At 37.8% G+C, this 22,509-nt stretch overlaps 1 non-coding gene across 1 annotated transcript; it reads right to left on the reverse strand.

Annotated features, from left to right (window-relative positions):
* Positions 1 to 5,176: 5,176 nt before the first annotated feature.
* Positions 5,177 to 5,284, reverse strand: LOC112774726 (small nucleolar RNA R71). Its single transcript, XR_003189191.1, has one exon. It is a non-coding gene; the product is annotated as a small nucleolar RNA R71 (small nucleolar RNA).
* Between the last annotated feature and the right edge of the window lie 17,225 nt (positions 5,285 to 22,509).

Genomic DNA, 22,509 nt, shown 5'->3' on the forward strand with positions numbered 1-22,509 from the left:
ATCTCCTGAATGGCAAAGAGTTGCTCATCCGGAAAGGTTTCAGAGATTTCAGTAGGAAGGAGGGACGCTCCTACTACTGGTTCTATCCAGGACAAGTGATCAGCTACTTGGTTTTTGGTCACTTTTCTATCTCTTATTTCTATATCAAACTCTTGCAGAAGCAGCACCCATCTTATGAGTCTGGGTTTTGAATCCTGCTTTGTGATGAGATATTTAAGAGCAACATGGTCAGTGTACACAATCACTTTTGATCCTACTAAATAAGATCTGAACTTGTCAATGGCATAAACCACTACAAGCAACTCCTTTTCTGTGGTTGTGTAATTCTTCTGTGCGTCATTACGGCTAGCATAATAAATGACATGCAGAAGCTTGTCATGGCTCTGTCCCAATACTGCACCAATGGCATGGTCACTGGCATCACACATTAGTTCAAATGGTAATGTCCAGTCTGGTGCAGAAATGACTGATGTCGTGACCAGCTTGGCTTTCAGAGTCTCAAACGCCTGCAGACACTCTGTGTCAAAGATAAATGGTGTATCAGCAGCTAGCAGATTGCTTAAAGGTTTTGTAATTTTTGAAAAATCCTTTATAAATCTCCTATAGAATCCTACATGCCCCAGAAAGCTTCTGATTGCCTTAACATTGGCAGGTGGTGGTAATTTTTCAATTACCTCTACCTTAGCTTGATCCACCTCAATTCCCTTATTCGAAATTTTGTGCCCAAGGACAATTCTTTCAGTCACCATGAAGTGACATTTCTCCCAGTTTAAAACCAGGTTAGTCTCTTAGCACCTTTTCAGAACAAGTGCTAGATGATCAAGACAGGAGCTGAATGAGTCTCCAAATACTGAGAAGTCATCCATGAAGACTTCCAGAAATTTCTCTACCATATCTGAGAAGATAAAGAGCAAGCACCTCTGAAAGGTTGCAGGTGCGTTGCACAGACCAAATGGCATCCTTCTGTAGGCATACACTCCAGATGGGCATGTGAATGCTGTTTTCTCTTGCTCTTGAGGAGCTACGGCAATTTGGTTGTAACTTCAATAGCCATCCAAAAAGCAATAGTAGTCATGACCTACTAGTCTCTCTAGCATCTGGTCTTTGAATGGTAAAGGAAAATGATCCTTTCTAGTGGCTTTATTGAGCCTTCTATAGTCAATACACATACGCCACCCTGTAACTGTTCTTGTAGGAACCAGTTCATTCTTTTCATTATGAACCACTGTCATGCCTCCCTTCTTGGAGACAACTTGGACAGGGCTCACCCAGGGTCTATCAAAAATAGGATAAATATCCCAGCCTCTAGTAACTTAGTGACCTCTTTTTGCACCACTTCCTTCACGGCTGGATTCAGTCGCCTCTGTGGTTGAACCACTGGCTTAGCATCATCCTCCAATAGGATCTTGTGCATGCATCTGGCTAGGCTAATGCCCTTAATATCACTTATGGACCACTGATGAGCAGATAATTTATACGCTTTTTGGCATTGTTTTTTACATAGTTTTTAGTATGATTTAGTTAGTTTTTAGTATATTTTTATTAGTTTTTAATTAAAATTCACATTTCTAGAGTTTACTATGTGTTTGTGTGTTTTTCTATGATTTCAGGTATTTTCTAGCTGAAATTGAGGGACCTGAGCAAAAATCAGATTCAGAGGTTGAAGAAGGACTGCAGATGCTATTGGATTCTGACCTTCCTGAACTCAAAGTGGATTTTCTGGAGCTACAAAACTTCAAATGGTGCGCTCTCCATTGCGTTGGAAAGTAGACATCCAGGGATTTCCAGAAATATATAATAGTCCATACTTTGCCCGAGTTTAGACGACGTAAACTGGCGTTGAACGCCAGTTCCATGCTGCATTCTGGAGTCAAACGCCAGAAACAGGTTGCAAAGTGGAGTTAAACGCCAGAAACAGGTTAAAAACTGGCGTTCAACTCCAAGAGAAGCCTCTACACGTGTAAAGCTCAATGCTCAGCCCAAGCACACACCAAGTGGGCCCAGGAAGTGGAGTTCTGCATCATTTACTCATTTCTGTAAACCCTAGTAACTAGTTTAGCATAAATAGGACTTCTTACTATTGTATTTACATATTTAGTTTCATCTTTAGATCACGTTTGGGGGCTGGCCTCTCGGCCATGCCTGAACCTTCATCACTTATGTATTCTCAACGGTAGAGTTTCTACACACCATAGATTAAGGTGTGGAGCTCTGCTGTTTCTCATGAATTAATACAAAGTACTATTGTTTTTCTATTCAATTCAAGCTTATTCCTATTCTAAGATATCCATTCGCACCTAAGAACATGATGAATGTGATGATTATGTGACTCTCATCATCATTCTCACTTATGAACGCGTGCCTGACAAACACTTCCGTTCTACATGCAAACAAGCTAGAATGAATATCTCTTAGATATCTAATACAGAGGACTGAGTCCGAGATATTAGAATCTTCATGGTATAAGTTAGAACCCATGGACGGCCATTCCAAAGATCTGGAAAGTCTAAACCTTGTCTGTGGTATTCCGAGTAGGATCTGGGAAGGGATGGCTGTGACGAGCTTCAAACTCGCGAGTGCTGGGCGTAGGGACAGACGCAAAAGGATAGTAAATCCTATTCCAGTATGATCGAGAACCGACAGATGATTAGCCATGCAGTGACAGCACATTGGACCATTTTCACAAAGAGGATGGGATGTAGCCATTGACAACGGTGATGCCCTACATAAAGCTTGCCATGGAAAGGAGTAGGAATGATTGGATGAAGACAGCAGGAAAGCAAAGGTTCAGGAGGAACGAGAGCATCTCTATACGCTTATCTGAAATTCTCACCAATGAATTACATAAGTATCTCTATCCCAGTTTATATTTTATTTATGTTTTTATTATCAATTCACCATACCCATTTGAATCTGCCTGACTGAGATTTACAAGGTGACCATAGCTTGCTTCAGGCCGACAATCTCCGTGGGATCGACCCTTACTCACGTAAGGTTTATTACTTGGACGACCCAGTGCACTTGCTGGTTAGTTGTGTGAAGTTGTGATAAAGAGTTGAGATTACAATTGTGCGTACCAAGTTGTTGGCGCCATTGATGATCAAAACTTCGTGCACCAAGTTTTTGGCGCCGTTGCCGGGGATTGTTCGAGTTTGGACAACTGACGGTTCATCTTGTTGCTCAGATTAGGTAATTTTATTTTAATTTTAAGCTTTTTATTTCTTATTTTCGAAAAATACAAAAAAAAAAATTTTTTTCTTCTTTTTCGTTTTTCCCAATTAATTTTTGAAAAATAAAAAAAAATTTAATAAAACCATAAAATCAAAAATAATTTTGTGTTTCTTGTTTGAGTCTTGTGTCAATTTTTAAGTTTGGTGCCAATTGTATCCTTTTATTTTTCTTAAAAATTTTTTCGAAAACACATGCATTGAGTTTCTTTCTTGTTCTTCATGATCTTCAAGTTGTTCTTGATATGTCTTCTTGTTTGATCTTTAATTTTTCTTGTTTTGTGTCTTTTCTTGTTTTTCATATGCATTCTTGAATTATTAGTGTCTAAAGTTTGAAAATTTCCAAGTTTGGTATCTTGCATGTTTTTCTTTTCTTAAAAATTTTCAAAAATAAGTCTTGATGTTCATCTTGATCTTCAAAGTGTTCTTGGTGTTCATCTTGACATTCAAAGTGTTCTTGTATGCATCTGTTGCTTTGATTCATAATTTTTAAGTTTTGTTTCAATTTAGTGTTTTCCTCTCTCATCATTAAAAATTCAAAAATAAAAATTATATCTTTCCTTGTTTTACTCATAAATTTCAATTTCAAAATTCTATCTTTTCAAATTTTTTTCAAAAATCAAATCTTTTTCATTTATTTTTATATATTTTCAAAATTTTTTTTTTTAAAAAAAATTGATTTTCAAAATCTTTTTCCTATTCTTACTTCATATTTTCGAAAATCTCACTAACATTTAATTTTTAGATTCAAAAATTTCAAGTTGTTACTTGCCTATTAAGAAAGGTTCAATCTTTAAATTTTAAAATCATATCTTTTTAGTTTCTTGTTAGTCAAGTAATCAACTTTAATTTCAAAATCAAATATTTTTAAATTTCTTTTTTCAAATCTTTTTCAAATTAACTTTCAATCATATCTTTTTCAAAATCAATTTCAAAATCTCTTCTAAACTTCTTATCTTTTCAAAATCAATTTTCAAATCTTTTTCAAACTAATCCTATCTTTTTATTTCAATCATATCTTTTTCAAAACTACCTAACTAATTATCTCTCTAATTTTTGAAAATCACCTTCCTCTTTTTCAAAATTCCTTTTTAAATTAACTAATTATTTTAAACTTTAATTTAATTTAATTTAATTTTTCTTTTTTTATTTTTGAATTTTAACTTTAATTTTAAATTAAAAACAAAAATTTTTTTCTTTTTTTCAATTATTTTCGAAAAGTTCTTCTCTCTCACCTCCTTCTAATTATTTATTTATCTACTAACACTCCTCTTCATCTAAGAATTCGAACCTACTTCTCACCCTTGTGTTTGGATTCTCCATCTTCTATTCATATCTTCTTCTACTCACATAAAGAAATCTCTATACTGTGACATAGAGGATTCCATATTTTCTTTTCTGTTTTCTTCTTTTTCATATGAGCAGGAACAAGGATAAGAACATTCTTGTTGAAGCTGATCCTGAACCTGAAAGGACTCTGAAAAGGAAGCTAAGGGAAGCTAAAGCACAATTCTCTGGAGAAAATCTGACAGAAAATTTCGAAAAAGAAGGAGACATGGCCAAAAATAATAACAATGCAAGGAAGATGCTTGGTGACTTTACTGCACCAAATTCCAATTTACATGGAAGAAGCATCTCAATCCCTGCCGTTGGAGCAAACAACTTTGAGCTTAAACCTCAATTAGTTTCTCTGATGCAATAGAATTGCAAGTTTCATGGACTTCCATCAGAAGATCCTTTTCAGTTCTTAACTGAATTCTTGCAGATCTGTGATACTGTTAAGACCAATGGGGTTGATCCCGAGGTCTACAGGTTTATGCTTTTCCCGTTTGCTGTAAGAGACAGAGCTAGAGTGTGGTTGGACTCTCAACCTAAAGATAGCCTGAACTCTTGGGATAAGCTGGTCACAGCTTTTTTAGCCAAGGTTCTTTCCTCCTCAAAAGCTTAGCAAGCTTAGAGTGGATGTTCAGACCTTCAGACAAAAGGAAGGTGAATCCCTCTATGAAGCTTGGGAGAGATACAAGGAACTGACCAAAAAGTGTCCTTCTAACATGCTTTCAGAATGGACCATCCTGGATATATTCTATGATGGTCTGTCTGAATTATCAAAGATGTCATTGGACCATTCTGCAGGTGGATCCATTCACCTTAAGAAAATACCTGCAGAAGCTCAAGAACTCATTGGCATGGTTGCAAATAACCAGTTCATGTACACTTCTGAAAGGAATCTTGTGAGTAATGGGACGCCTATGAGGAAGGGAGTTCTTGAAATTGATACTCTGAATGCCATATTGGCTCAGAATAAAATATTGACTCAGCAAGTCAATATGATCTCTCAGAGTCTGAATGGATTGAAGGAATCATCCAACAATACTAAAGAGGCATCTTCTGAAGAAGAAGCTTATGATCCTGAGAACCCTGCAATAGCAGAGGTGAATTACATGGGTGAACCCTATGGAAACATCTATAATCCCTCATGGAGAAATCATCCAAATTTCTCATGGAAGGATCAACAAAAGCCTCAACAAGGCTTTAACAATGGTGGAAAAAACAGGTTCAGCAATAGCAAGTCTTTTCCATCATCCACTCAGCAACAAATAGAGAATTCTGAGCAGAATCCATCTAGCTTAGCAAATATAGTCTCTGATCTATCTAAGGCCACTTTAAGTTTCATGAATGAAACAAGGTCCTCCATTAGAAATTTGGAGGCACAAGTGGGCCAGCTAAGTAAAAGAGTCACTGAAACTCCTCCTAGTACTCTCCCAAGCAATACAGAAGAGAATCCAAAAAGAGAGTGCAAGGCCATTGATTTAAGCAGCATGGCCGAACCTACAAGGGAGGGAGAGGATGTGAATCCCAGTGAGGAAGACCTCCTGGGACGTCGAGTGATCAACAAGGAGTTTCCCTCTGAGGAACCAAAGGAATCTGAGTCTCATCTAGAGACCATAGAGATTCCATTGAACCTCCTTATGCCATTCATGAGCTCTGATGAGTATTCTTCTTCTGAAGAGAATGAGGATGTTACTGAAGAGCAAGTTGCCAAGTACCTTGGTGCAATCATGAAGTTGAATGCCAAGTTATTTGGTAATGAGACTTGGGAAGATTAACCTCCCTTGCTCATCAATGAACTGAGTGATCTGGATCAACTGACATTGCCTCAGAAGAAACAGGACCCTGAAAAGTTCTTAATACCTTGTACCATAGGCACCATGACCTTTGAGAAGGCTCTATGTGACCTTGGGTCAGGGATAAACCTCACGCCACTCTCTGTAATGGAGAAACTGGGAATCTTTGAGGTGCAAGCTGCCAGAATCTCATTAGAGATGGCAGACAACTCAAGAAAATAGGCTTATGAACTAGTAGAGGATGTGTTAGTAAAGGTTGAAGGCCTTTACATCCCTGCTGATTTCATAATCTTAGACACTGGGAATGATGAGGATGAATCTATCATCCTTGGAAGACCCTTCCTTGCCACAGCAAGAGCTGTAATTGATGTGGACAGAGGAGAGTTGATCCTTCAACTTAATGAGGACAACCTTGTGTTTGAAACTCAAGAATCTCCTTCTGTAACCATGGAGAGGAAGCATGAAAAGCTTCTCTCACTACAGAGTCAACCAAAGCCCCCACAATCAAACTCTAAGTTTGGTGTTGGGAGGTTCCAACCTTGACCTGATTATCTGTGAGGCTCCATGAGAGCTCACTATCAAGCTATTAACATTAAAGAAGCGCTTGTTGGGAGGCAACCCAATGTTATTTAATTATATCTATTTTATTTTCTCTTTGTTATTTCGTGTTTTATTAGGTTGATGATCATGTGAAGTCACAAAAACTACTGAAAAATCAAAACAAGAATGAAAAACAGCATTGAAAATAGCACACCCTGGAGGAGAGTAGTCTGGCGTTTAAACGCCAGAAACAAGCATCTGTCTGGCGTTTAACGCCAGAAACAGGCACCAAGCTGGCGTTTAATGCCAGAAACAAGCATTTTCCTAGCGTTAAACGCCAGAAACAAGCTACATTTGGGCGTTTAACGCTAGAAACAGGCAACAGTCTGGCGTTAAACGCCAGAATTGCACAGCAAGGGCGTTTTACACGCCTAATTGGAGCAGGGATGTTAAGTCCTTGTCCCTACTGGATCTGTGGACCCCATAGGATCCCCACATTTTTTTCTCTCCTCTTCACACCATTTCATAACTCTCTTCCCCAAATACCCTTCACCAATCACCTCAATCGCTCTTTCCCATGACCTCTTCACCACTCACATCCATCCTCTCTTCCCCATAAACCCCACCTACCTTCAAAATTCAAAATAATTTCCCTCCCAAACCCAACCCTAATGGCCGAACCCTACACCCCCCCTCACTCCTATATAAACCCCTCACTCCTTCATTTTCACACAACACAACCCTCTCTTCTTCTCCTTGGCCGAATACATCTTCTTCGCCCATCTCCTCCATTTTCTTCTTCTTCTACTACTTTCTTTCTTCTTTTGCTCAGGGACGAGCAAACATTTTAAGTTTGGTGTGGTAAAAGCATAGCTTTTTGTTTTTCCATAACCATTTATGGCACCTAAGACCAGAGAAACCTCTAGAAAGAGAAAAGGGAAGGCAATTGCTTCCACCTCTGAGTAATGGAAGATGGAGAGATTCATCTCAAAGGTCCATCAAGACCACTTCTATGAAGTTGTGGCCAAGAAGAAAGTGATCCCTGAGGTCCCTTTCAAGCTCAAAAAGAATGAGTATTCGGAGATCCGACTTGAGATCCAAAGGAGAGGTTTGGAAGTTCTCACCAACCCCATTCAACAAGTCAGGATCCTAATGGTTCAAGAGTTCTATGCAAACGCATGGATCACTAGGAACCATGATCAAAGTGTGAACCCAAATCCAAAGCATTGGCTCACCATGGTTCGGGGGAAATACTTAGATTTCAGTGCAAAAAATGTAAGGCTGGCGTTCAACTTGCCAATGATGGAAGAGAACGCACGCCCCTACACAAGAAGGGTCAACTTTGATCAAAGGTTGGACCAAGTCCTCATAGACATATATGAGGAAGGAGCTCAATGGAAAATTGACTCAAGAGGCAAGCCGGTTCAATTGAGAAGGCATGACCTCAAACCAGTGGCTAGGGGATGGCTAGAGTTCATTCAACGCTCAATTATTCCTACCAGTAACCGGTCTGAAGTTACTATAGACCGGGCCATCATGATCCATAGTATCATGATTGGAGAGGAGGTGGAAGTTCATGAGATTATACCTCGAGAACTCAACAAGGTGGCTGACAAGTCCTCCACTTTGGCAAGGTTAGCCTTTCCTCACCTCATCTGTCACCTCTGTAATTCAGCTGGAATTGACATAGAGGGAGACATCCTCATTGAAGAGGATAAGCCCATCACTAAGAAAAGGATGGAGCAAATAAGAGATCATGGACCTCAACATGAGCATGAGGAGATTCCTCACTATGAAATCCCTGAGATGCCTCAAGGAATGCACTTTCCTCCACAAAATTATTGGGAACAAATCAACACCTCCCTAGGAGAATTAAGTTCCAACATGGGACAACTAAGGGTGGAGAACCAAGAGCACTCCATCATCCTCCATGAAATTAGAGAAGATCAAAGAGCTATGAGGGAGGAGCAAGAAAGACAAGGAAGAGACATAGAGGAGCTCAAGAGCACCATTGGTTCTTCAAGAAGAGGAAGACGCCACCCTCACTAAGGTGGACTCATTCCTTAATCTCCTTGTTTATTTATTTTCCTGTTTTTCGATTTTTGAGCTTTATGTTTATTTATATTTGTGTCTAAGTGTCTATGCCTTAAAGTTATGAATATGAATCCATTACCTCTCTTGAATGAAAAATGTTTTAATTACAAAAGAACAAGAAGTACATGGTTTCGAATTCATCCTTGAAACTAGTTTAATTATTTTGATGTGGTGGCAACACTTTTTGTTTTCTGAATGAATGCTTGAACAGTGCATATGTCTTTTGAAGTTGTTGTTTATGAATGTTAAATATATTGGCTCTTGAAAGAATGATGAAAAAAGAGAAATGTTATTTGATAATCTGAAAAATCATAAAAATGATTCTTGAAGAAAGAAAAAGCAGTGAATACAAAAGCTTGCAGAAAAAAAAAAAGAGAACAGAAAAATGGCGAAAAAAAAAAGAAAAAGAAAAAGCAAGCAGAAAAAGCCAAAAGCTCTTTAAACCAAAAGGCAAGAGCAAAAAGCCAATAGCCCTTAAAACCAAAAGGCAAGGGTAATTAAAAGGATCCAAGGCTTTGAGAATTAGTGGATAGGAGGGCCTAAAGGAATAAAATCCTGGCCTAAGCAGCAAAACCAAGCTGTCCCTAACCATGTGCTTGTGGCGTGAAGGTGTCAAGTGAAAACTTGAGACTAAGCGGTTAAAGTCAAGGTCCAAAGCAAAAACAAAGTGTGCTTAAGAACCCTAGACACCTCTAATTGGGGACTTTAGCAAAGTTGAGTCACAATCTGAAAAGGTTCACCCAGTTATGTGTCTATGGCATTTATGTATCCGGTGGTAATACTGGAAAACAAAGTGCTTAGGGCCACAGCCAAGACTCATAAAGTAGCTGTGTTCAATAATCAACATACTAAATAGGAGAATCAATAACACTATTTGAATTCTAAGTTCCTATAGATGCCAATCATTCTAAACCTCAATGGATAAAGTGAGATGCCAAAACTATTCAAGAGGCAAAAAGCTACAAGTCCCGCTCATCTGATTGGAGCTAAGATTCATTGATATTTTGGAATTTATAGTATATTCTCTTCTTTTTATCCTATTTTATTTTCAGTTGCTTGGGGACAAGCAACAATTTAAGTTTGGTGTTGTGATGAGCAGATAATTTATACGCTTTTTGGCATTGTTTTTTACATAGTTTTTAGTATGATTTAGTTAGTTTTTAGTATATTTTTATTAGTTTTTAATTAAAATTCACATTTCTGGACTTTACCATGAATTTTTGTGTTTTTCTATGATTTCAGGTATTTTCTGGCTGAAATTGAGGGACCTGAGCAAAAATCAGATTCAGAGGTTGAAGAAGGACTCCAGATGTTGTTGGATTCTGACCTCCCTACACTCAAAGTAGATTTTCTGGAGCTACAGAACTCCAAATGGCGCGCTCTCAATTGCGTTGGAAATTAGACATCCAAGGCTTTCCAGAAATATATAATAGTCTATACTTTGCCCGAGTTTAGACGATGCAAACTGGCATTGAACGCCAGTTCCATGCTGCATTCTGGAGTCAACGCCAGAAACAGGTTGCAAAGTGGAGTTAAACGCAAGAAACAGGTTACAAACTGGCGTTCAACTCCAAGAGAAGCCTCTACATGTGTATAGCTCAATGCTCAGCCCAAGCACACACCAAGTGGGCCTCGGAAGTGGATTTCTGCATCATTTACTCATTTCTGTAAACCCTAGTAACTAGTTTAGCATAAATAGGACTTTTTACTATTGTATTTACATCTTTAGTTTCATCTTTAGATCACGTTTGGGGGCTGGCCTCTCGGCCATGCCTGAACCTTCATCACTTATGTATTCTCAACGGTAGAGTTTCTACACACCATAGATTAAGGTGTGGAGCTCTGCTGTTCCTCATGAATTAATACAAAGTACTATCGTTTTTCTATTCAATTCAAGCTTATTCCTATTCTATGATATCCATTCACACCCAAGAACATGATGAATGTGATGATTATGTAACGCTCATCATCATTCTCACTTATGAACGCGTTCCTGACAAACACTTCCGTTCTACATGCAAACAAGCTAGAATGAATATCTCTTAGATATCTAATATAGAGGACCGAGTCCGAGATATTAGAATCTTCTTGGTATAAGTTAGAACCCATGGACGGCCATTCTTGAGAACCAAAAAGTCTAAACCTTGTCTGTGGTATTCCGAGTAAGATCTGGGAAGGGATGGCTGTGACGAGCTTCAAACTCGCGAGTGCTGGGCGTAGTGACAGACACAAAAGGATAGTAAATCCTATTCCAGTATGATCGAGAACCGACAGATGATTAGCCATGCAGTGACAGGGCATTGAACAATTTTCACAAAGAGGATGGGATGTAGCCATTGACAGCGGTGATGCCCTACATAAAGCTTGCCATGGAAAGGAGTAGGAATGATTGGATGAAGACAGCAGGAAAGCAGAGGTTCAGGAGGAACGAGAGCATCTCTATACGCTTATCTGAAATTCTCACCAATAAATTACATAAGTATCTCTATCCCAGTTTATATTTTATTTATGTTTTTATTATCAATTCACCATACCCATTTGAATCCGCCTGACTAAGTTTTACAAGGTGACCATAGCTTGCTTCAGGTCGACAATCTCCGTGGGATCGACCCTTACTCACGTAAGGTTTATTAATTGAACGACCCAGTGCACTTGCTGGTTAGTTGTGCGAAGTTGTGATAAAGAGTTGAGATTACAATTGTGCGTACCAAGTTGTTGGCGCCATTGATGATCAAAACTTCGTGCACCAACCACCCAAGAGCTATCTTGTGTGTCCTTACCACTTGAATTAATGCTTTCTCTTCCTGTGGTTCTAAAGTAGAGCTTATAATCATAGGAAAAGTGTGATCTTCTCCCAAAAATGCATATTTTAGGGATGGTGGTAGTGGTTTGAGCTCTGGTTTAGGAGGCTTTTCCTCTTCCTGAGGATTTTTCAGAGGTTCTTCTGTTTTCTCTGGTTCCTCCAGATCAGGCTTAACATCTTTAAAAATGTCCTCTAGCTCTAATTCGAGACTCTTAGTCATATTGACCTCTTCCACCAGGGAGTCAATGATATCAGCGCTCATGCAGTCTTTTGATGTGTCTGGATGCTGCATAGCCTTGACAGCATTCAACTTAAACTCATCCTCATTGAATCTCAAGGTTATCTCCCCTTTTTGGACGTCAATGAGGGTTAATCCAGTTGCTAGGAAAGGTCTTCCTAGAATGAGAGTTACACTCTTGTGCTCCTCCATTTCCACCACTACAAAGTCAGTGGGAAAGGCGAATGGCCCAACCTTGACAATCATGTCCTCAATTACGCTTGATGGAATTTTAATAGAGCCATTAGCAAGTTGGAGGCATATCCGGGTTAGTTTAACTTCATCAGTAAAACCAAGCTTTTTGATAGTGGATGCAGGTATTAGGTTGATACTTGCCCCAAGATCACATAGAGCTGTCTTGGTACAAGCATCCTCTAATGTGCATGGTATCATAAAGCTTCCGGGATCCTTAAGCTTCTCTGGTAAGCTTTCTAGAATGACTGCACTGTATTCTTCAGTGAGGAAAACCTTTTCAGTTTCTCTCCAATCCTTCTTATAACTTAAGATCTCTTTCATGAACTTAGCATAAGAGGGTATTTGCTCAAGTGCCTCTGCAAACGGAATCTTTATTTCAAGAGTCCGGAGATAGTTTGCAAAGCAGGCAAATTGTTTATCCTGTTCTGCTTGGCGGAGTTTCTGAGGATAAGGCATCTTGGCTTTATATTCTTCAACCTTAGTTGCTGCAGGTTTACTTCCTACAGAAGTGGTTGGAGAAGCCTGCTTAAGGGGGTTGTTATCAGCACTTGCACGTGTCTGATCCTCCATTGGCATTTAAACGCCAGAATTGGGTGCGTTTTGGGCGTTTAACGCCAGATTTTCACCCTTTTCTGGCGTTTGGACGCCAGAACTGGCCATCCATTGGGCGTTTAATGCCAATTTTTTTTCCTTTTCTGGCGTTTGAATGCCAGAATCATTCCTCTCTAGGCTCTTACCGTCCTCAGAGGGATTTTGGGCAGTAGTTTGGTTATCCTCTGTCAGTTGTTCCTTCCTTGGCTTTCTGCTACCTTGAGTTGAGACATTCAATGTCTTCCCACTTCTTAACTGAACAACTTGGCACTCTTTTGTTATCTGTTTAGATAGCTGCTTGTCTGGTTCAATTGTGCTTCCATATTCTTGTTGGCATTTTTAGTGTCTTGTAGCATCTCTTTAAATTATGCTAACTATTTTGTTATAAGAAGCAATTGCTGATTGAGTTCAACAACTTGTTCTGGAGGGCTAAGTTCAGTGGATAGTGCTTTGGCCTCTTCTTTCATGGAGGACTCACTACTTAAGTACAGATGCTGATTTCTAGCAATTGTATCAATGAGCTCTTGAGCCTCTTCAATTGTCTTTCTCATGTGTATAGATCCACCAGCTGAGTGGTCTAGAGACATCTGGGCGCTTTCTGTAAGCCCGTAGTAGAAGATGTCTAACTACACCCATTCTGAAAATATTTCAGAGGGGCATTTCCTTAGCATATCTCTGTACCTCTCCCAGGCATTATAAAGAGATTCATTATCCTCTTGTTTAAAGTCTTGGATGTCCAGCCTTAGCTGTGTCATCCTTTTTGGAGGGAAATATTGATTCAGGAATTTGTCTAATAACTGTTTCTATGTTCTTATGCTTGCTGTGGGTTGGTTATTTAACCACCTCTTAGCTTGATCTTTTACAGCAAATGGAAATAGTAATAATCTGTAGATATCCTGATCTACTTCCTTATCACGTACTGTGTCAGTAATTTGTAAGAACTATGCCAGAAACTCAGTAGGTTCCTCCTGTAAAAGACCGGAATACTGACAATTTTGCTGCACCATGATAATGAGCTAAGGGTTTAGCTCAAAACTGCTGGCTCTGATGGGGGGTATACAGATACTACTCCCATAGGAAGCAGTAGTGGGGTTAGCATATGACCCCAGAGTCCTTCTGGACTGTTCATTTCCACTTAGGTCCATTATGGAGAAAGGGAGATGATGTGGATTGTAAATAAGAATTTTATACTTTTCTCTATTTTTTTTTGAAAACCGAAATTAAAAGAAAATGAAATAAAATAAAATAAAATAAATTATATGAAAAACTGAATATAAGTTCAAAAATTAGAAAAAAAATAAAAGAAAATTGAAAACTAAAATAATTAACTAATTAAAAAGATTCGAAAAATTGTGGGTGAGGATTTTTGAAAAATGAAGAGAGAGAAAGTGGTTAGGAAGTTTTGAAAAAGATATGTCTTAAAATCAAAGATACTTGTAAGAAAATAAATAAAAGAAAAGATTTGAAAAAGATATGATTTTAAAATTTTAAAGATTGAAACTTTCTTAACAAGAAAATACCAAACTTAAAATTTTTCAATCAAAATAATAAAATAGCACAAGTAATTCGAAAATTATAGAAAAAAGAAAAAGATTTTGAAAAATTTTAGAAAAATATAAAAAAAAATTGAAAAAGAATTTGTGTTGAAAAAGATTTAAAAAGAAAAAATTTTTAAAATTGAAATTTTGACTTGACTGACAAGAAACTACCAAATTTTAAAAATTTTGACTAAGTCAACCCAAGGAATTCGAAATTGTTGAGTAAATAAAGGAAAGGATATTATTTTTTTTTGAATTTAATGAGGAAAAAGAAAAATAATAAAATGACAAAAAACTTAGAATTTTTAGATCAACACAAAGAAAACAAACAAGAAAACTTTGAATATCAAGATGAACACCAAGAATACTTTGAAGATCAAGATGAACACGAAGAACAAATTTTGGAAATCTTTAAGAAAATAAAAACACAAGGGACACCAAACTTAAAAATTTTTATACTTTGGACACTAATAATTCGAAAATGTATAAGATAAACAACAACAGACACCAAACAAGAAAATTTAAAGATCAAATAAGGAAAATTATCAAGAACAATTTGAAGATCAAGAGAAAACAAAGAACATGTAATTAAAAATATGAATAAAAATAAAAACATGCAATTAACACCAAACTTAAAATATGAAACTAAACTCAAACAGAAGACTCAATTATTAGTTTATTGGTTTTATCTATTTATTAAAAGTTTTCGAAAAGGATTGGAAAATTTTAACAAAAACAATAACAGAAGACTCAATTTTAGTGACTCTAAACCAAAAAAGATAAATTTTTCCTAATCTAAGCAACAAGATGAACCGTCAGTTGTCTAAACTCGAACAATCCCCGGCAACGGCGCCAAAAACTTGGTACACGAAATTGTGATTACACTTTTCACAACTCCGCACAACTAACCAGCAAGTGCACTGGGTCGTCCAAGTAATACCTTACGTGAGTAAGGGTCGATCCCACAGAGATTGTCAGCTTGAAGCAAGCTCTGGTTATCTTGTAAATCTTAGCCAGGAGATTAATGATAAAAATGATTTGGTTTAAGAAAAGTAAATAACATGAAATAAATGGTACTTGTGTTTCAGTAATGAGGAACAGGTTGAGGCTCCGGAGATGCTCTGTTGTCTAAATCTCTGCTTTCCTACTGTCTTCTTCTCCAAACACGCATGGCTTCCTTCAATGGCAAGCTGTATGATCCTCTCGAATGAAAAATACCAGGTGCAATGTCTACACGGCTAATCAACTGTCGGATTTCTCGTCTCGGATGAAAAATACCAGGTACAGCTACCGCACGACTAATCATCTGTCGGTTCTCACTAGCGTCGGAATAGGATCTCTCTATCCTTTTGCACACTGTCACTGTGCCCAACATTCGTGAGTTTGAAACTCGTCACAGTCATCCCTTCCCAGATCCTACTTGGAATACCACAGACAAGGTTTAGACTTTTCGGATCCCAGGAATGCTGCCAATTGGTTCTAGCCTCTACCACGAAGGTTCTAATCTCACGGACTCGGTCCGTGGATCAGAGACCCAAGAAATACGCACTCAAGCTGTCGCCCAATGACTATGTTGAGCTCAGATAGAACGGGAGTAGTTATCAGGCACACGTTCATAAATTTGAGAATGATAATGAGTGTCACGAATCATTATATTCTCTATATTGAAGTACGAATGAGTATCTTAGAATAAAATCAAGCGTGATTAAATAGAAAACAGTAGTAATTGTATTAATCCATTGAAACATAGCAGAGCTCCTCACCCCCACCTTTGGGGTTTAGAGACTCATACCGTAGGAGATACAATATGAAATATAAAATGTCATGATTTACAAAATGAATCTCTAAAAGTAGTTTTTATACTAAACTAGTAACTTAGGTTTACAGAAAATAAGTAACTAAGTACAGATAGTGCAGAAATCCACTTCCGGGGCCTACTTGGTGTGTGCTAGGGCTGAGAATTGAAGCTTTCACGTGCATAGGCCATTCTTGGAGTTAAACGCCAGCTTGGGTGTCATTTTGGGCGTTTAACTCTAGTTTTGGTGCTAGTTCTGGCGTTTTACTCCAGAAAAGGGTCTCTGGCTGGCGTTTAACGCCAGTTTGGACAATCAAATCTAGGACAAAGTATGGACTATTATATATTGCTGGAAATCCCAATATGTCTACTTTCTAATGCAATTGAAAGCGCACCAATTGGGCTTTTGTAACTCCAGAAACTCCACTTCGAGTGCAGGAGGGTCAGAATCCAACAGCAATTGCAGTCCTTTCTCAGCCTCTTAATCAATTTTTTGCTCAGGTCCCTCAATTTCAGCCAGAAAATACCTGAAATTATAGAAAAATACACAAACTCATAGTAAAGTCCAGAAATGTGATTTTTGCCTAAAAACTAATAAAATTATAATAAAAAGTAACTAAAACATACTAAAAACTACCTAAAAACAATGCCAAAAAGGGTATAAATTATCCGCTCATCAATAGCTCTCAAAATTGCAAACGGAGCGCTCATCAACTAGAGCACCCATGAATTAAGGGAACTCGCGCACCAATGTGCATGCCAAGCAGCAGCGTTTAAACAAGTGAACGCCACGTTCATAAAAGTGAACGTTTTCGTGACTTTGGCCCATGAACACAATTGCACAACACAAAGGCACCAAGGATAAACATTCAAACAAGTGAACGCCACGTTCACTATAGCGAACATTTTTGTGATTTTGGCCAAGGAACCAAAGGGGCGCATCAAAGACACAAGGGGCAGTGTTCACTAATGTAATGCTAATGAAGAAACGCCCACCAAGGAAGCACGTGAGGAAGCATGCTTGGACCAGTGAACGTAGCGTTCACTTAGTGAACTGAGCACTCCACTGACGCATGCATCACCCCTAACCCATTTTCCATTTCAAGGCCAAATCCAAAATTAAAAAGGCCCACTCCAAGCTTTGAAGACCAAAATAGAAAAGTGTATAAATAGGAACAAATTTGATTTGAGAAAGACCCTTAGCTCGTTTTTAGTTTTACACTTTAATTTTCATTTGGAATTTGGGAATTGGGATTAGACCCAGTTTTCTTTCAGTTTGTTCTTGCTTCTGCAACTTCTACTTTCTGTTTTGGGTTCTTGAATTCAGATTGAAGAATTCCATTGAAGTTCTTCATCTGAGAACCATCTGTTACTTTTCTTTTGATAGTTCTAAGAATTGAAAGTTGGATCTGAATTTCCTTGTCTGTTTTCATTTTCATTTCTTCTACAATTTCTTTTCTGTTTTGTCAAGAGAGTAATTGAGATCTAGATCTGCTTTCTGTTCTCATTGCTCTTCTTCAATTTTGAATTTCTCTTTTAGAATTTCATAATTGAGCTAAGTTTTCTTGCTGTTTATTTCTTCAAGAAATTTTCCATTTCTGTTTTGCTACTGAGCTGAATCTCTTCATCTCATAGCTCTCTGATTTACTTCAATTTATATTTTCTAGTTCAATTCTGAATCCCAGTACCCAAATCACTTTTATTCTTCAAGCAATTTACATTTCCAAGCAATTTAGATTCAGCAATTTAAGTTTCAGTCATTTACTTTTCTTGCAATTTAAGTTTCAGCTCTTTTACTTTCTTGCTTTTTAAGTTTCTGTAATTTACTTCTTCTGCACTTTAAGATTCAGCCAATTTATCCTCACCCTTTTATTTACTTGCAATTTAGCTTCTGTTAATCAAGTTTCACTCAAATCATCAAATATTCGCTTAACTAAATTCATCACCAAACTAAAATTACTCAATCCATCAATCCCTATGGGATCAACCTCACTCTTGTGAGTTATTTCTACTTGATGTGACCCGGTACACATGCCGGTGAGTTTGTGTGGAAATCTAATTTTCAACCATCAGCGTGGAATGGCAAAAATTGACCATCCACGCGTACGTGTCAAAATCGAACGTTGGAGGTCCAATGTTGCCTCAAACGCTGCCTCCAACGTCCGTGATGCCAAGCCCAGAAATTGGAGTTGAGAATTTTGAATTGACGCCTACGCGTCACTGACGCATATGCATGGATAGAAAAAAAGGCAATGCACGCGTAAGCGTGAAGCACCCGTACGCGCGGACGAAAAAAAAATACCAATGCACGCGTAAGCATGGAGTACGCGTATGCATGAAAATGCCAATGTTAGAGGGAATGTTGGAGGTCCAACACTGAAGCCAACGTCCCCTGCTTTGTTTTAAAACTGCAAAATAAAAATCTTGCATCCACACGCACGCGTGGATGAGTATTTTTGCCCCTTTTGCGCCGAAGCACAAGACACATGTACGCGTGGGTTTGCTGACATTGGCCCTCCAACGTTGAGTCAAATGCCAATGACAGCAATCTTTCTGGTTTTTCTGGTTTTGTTCAAAATGGGGTTTGAGTCAACGTTGGCCCTTAAACATTGACTCAAACCTGAAGCATCAGAATTCAAAATTCACATGGATCTCTTTCCAACACCAAGGAAAACCAATTCAAGCCATTTTTAACCCAATTTCATCAAGGCCAAGAGCCCAATTCAAAGCTTGAAGATCAATGGAAGAAAGTGTATAAATAGCTTAGAATTTAAGTTAGAGATGACTTTTTTTTTTACTTTTACTTTACTGGGCACTTTTACATTCGATTGTAATTTTCATTCTCTGTTTTGTTAATTTTAGAATGTATCTTTCAATTCCAATTTCCATTTTGAGAGCTATGAACAACTAAACCCCTTTCATTGGGTTAGGGAGCTCTATTGTAATTCAATGGATCAATAGTAGTTTACATCTTCTTCTTCTCTCTTTTCTCTTGATTCTGTTAGAAAGCTTTCGGTCTTAATTCAATTGGATAGTTGTCTTGAGAGAGAAGCTATCCATAATTGGAATTCTTTGGAGCCTCGAGAGAGGAATGAAGAGTTCATGCTAGAATTGCTTTCTCATATTGGATTAGATTGGGGGTTGGATGGATATAGTGACATGTAATCCTACCAATACTTTAATCTATGAATTTGTGTAGTATAGTCAGTGACCAAACTTTAACTCTTCCCATGAGAAATTAAATCAAGACATTGGGCAATTGTTCATGCTTAGAGAGATTGGTGAGCCAAGACATTGGGATCCAATCATCTAATATTGCCAAGCAATGTCAATGAATGCATTGATTGAGTAAGAGGTGAAAATGATTTGATCCGGAGAATTCAATATCTCCTGAAACCCAATGAATCCCCATCTCTGATCTACCCATTCTATTTACTTACTACTCTTTAATTTCATGTTAAATACCCATTCCCTTTTAATTTCTTGCAATTTAAGTTCCTGTTCTTTAATTCCAGCAATTTAATTCTCTGTCATTTAATTTCTTGTAATTTAAGTTTCCCGCCAATTTTACTTTCTGCAAGTCTCAATTCACTTCTGATTTCGCTCAACTAGCATAATTCTCCAATTAACATTGCTCAATCTACCAATCCCTATGGGATTCGACCTCACTCTACAGTGAGGTTTTACTTGATGACAATCCGGTGCACTTGCCGGAAGGAAATTTGTTGAGAGGCAAATTCCCGCGCATCAGTACGCGTGACATCCCGCGTACGCGTGACACTGGTCATAAGACAAACTTAAAGAAATATGCTGGGGGCAATTTTTGAGCTTATTCAAGCCAAATCCAACTCATTTCTGAAGTATTTGAAGCAGAATTCAAGAAGGAACAAGGGGGAGCAATTAGTGTAGGTTAGAAACATGTTTTAGGGTAGTTTTCTAGAGAGAGAAGCTCCCCTTTCTCTCTAGAATTAGGATAGAATTAGGTTAATCTCTCTTAAATTTAAGTTTTAATTCTTGTTTTCAATTAGTTTTCCTTGCAATTTTTTGTTTTTATATCTTTATTCTTTTAGTTTACATTGTTAATTTCTCTTTTATGTCACTTTTTAGTTTATGAACACTCGTGTTAATTTTGATTCCTTTAATGCGATTTGATGTTTTATGTTCTCTTAATGCTTGTTTGAGTTATTGTTATTGATTTCTTGCATTGGGTAGTTTTAGATTTTATATTTCTTGCTATTTTAATATGCCTTTCTTTTATGCATGTTAAGTGTTTGTTAAAATGTCTCCTTTAGTTTTAGAGTAGATTTTGAGCATTCTTGGCTTGGAAAGAGGAGTTTGGCAATCTTGAGTCATTAATACCCAATTTAGATTGGTGATCTAAAGTTGTTAGTTAATCTTGTTTCCATTGACATTACTTATGGACTGGGGTTAACTAGGCATATTTGACTTTTTCCCAATGTTGGAGATAACGTAATAGGCTTAACTCTTGTTAATTATTGTGTTATGATTAATGACTAGGATATAAAACCTTGATTCTCAATTCTTGCCATGAATGCCTCTTTAGTATTTCTCATCTTTAGTTGTTTTCTTTATTTTATAGTAATTTAAATTCTCATCTTCTTATATGCAAACCACACCCTTGAACCTCATAACCGAAAATATGCACACCTCACTGCAATTTCTTTGAGAGACGACCCGAGATCTAATAGTCTCGGTTTTTATTGGTTTGCATTCGTAACAAACAAATTAAACTTTGACGTGGGTTGATTGTTGGTTTGGAACTATACTTGCAACGAAGCGATTCTCTTATTGAGAAGAAAATTCTGAACCGATGATTTCGCTCTTATCAGTTTGAACTGTGACAAACAAATTAAACTTCGATCGAGAGTTAATTGCTAGTTTGGAACTATACTTGCAACAGAATTATTTTTGTGAAATTCTAAATAGACATTAATTCTCGCACCATGTACGCATGAACTCCTTTTTGTGCGTACGTGCGAAATGCACACGAAAAAGATTCATTTCGGAAATGCAAGTTGTGCGTATGCATGGGTCAAAGTTAGATTTCCTCACAAACTCACCGGCAAGTGTACCGGGTCACATCAAGTAGTAATAACTCACAAGAGTGAGGTCGATCCAACAGGGATTGATGGATCAAGCAACTTTAGTGAGGTGATTAGTTTAGTCAAGCTAATAGTGGTGAATTGGATGAAATTGAAGCAACAGAAAGTAAATTGCAGGAATTATAAATTGCAGGAAGTAAATTTGACAAAATCTTAAAGAGCAAGAAATGTAAAGTACAGTAAATGAAAAGGGAATTGGGTGCAGGGAATTTAAAGGAAACAGTAAATCAAGCAATCGAAGAGATCTTGAGAACAAGTAACAGGAAATTTAAATTGCAGGAAAATTTAAGTCAGGCGGAATCATGAACAGAATTGTAAAGTTGCAGAAAAAGAAATTGTAGCAGAGGATTATCAGAAACTGAAATTTCATAAGCCAAATTGAATTCAATACTTGAAATGTAAAGTGCAGAAAAATAAAAGTGTATCAAAGAGAGTCTTCTATTCTACTCCTACTCCTACTCCTATTGCTCTCTAGCAGAGCTTGCCTTCCTTTCACGAAATGACACTGATGCCTTTATATAGGCTTTTACAAAATGAAATTGAAATTGAAAACAAATTATAATTAAATGAAATTCCTAATCTAATTGATCCTTGTGCCTTTGAGTGATGTCAATTGGGCTCTTTGGGGCTTCAATGGGCTTTTGTTGGTTTGGCCTTATATGAAGTGGATCAGGATGCATTTGTTGATGCTCCCAGTGGAACGCTCAGTTCACAAAGTGAGCGCCTCGTTCACTCCCTCAGCATGCTTCCTTTGGTGCGCACCTTCCTCACTTGGCGCTCTCTTTGTGAGCGCTGCGCTAGCTTATGGAGCACTACCCCAAATGTGTTTTAGGGCTTTAAAGATACCTATCACTTATGCTTAAATTTCATGCCAAATAGAGATTATTATATATTGTTAGAAAGCTCTGAATGTCAGCTTTCCAACGCAACTGAAAGCGCATCAATTGGACATTTGTAGCTCAAGTTATGGTCCCTTAAAGAAGGCATGGTCGTGCTGTCAGCGCCAAGTTAACTTAGTGAGCGCTCGGACAGCAAAAAGCTTGCTTCCAAGCTGAAAATTCACGAAAACGCTCAATTAGTGAGCATGGCACTCACTTGGCAAATGAGCGCTGATTGTCACGCTTCTTTGATTTAGTCATGGGCCACGCTTTTAAAAGCGTGGCCTAAGGCTCCAAAGTGCGTCTGATATCTAAAATGTGCC

Source organism: Arachis hypogaea, chromosome 18 (assembly GCF_003086295.3).
Source record: "Arachis hypogaea cultivar Tifrunner chromosome 18, arahy.Tifrunner.gnm2.J5K5, whole genome shotgun sequence".
In the NCBI taxonomy this organism is placed as follows: Eukaryota; Viridiplantae; Streptophyta; class Magnoliopsida; order Fabales; family Fabaceae; genus Arachis; species Arachis hypogaea.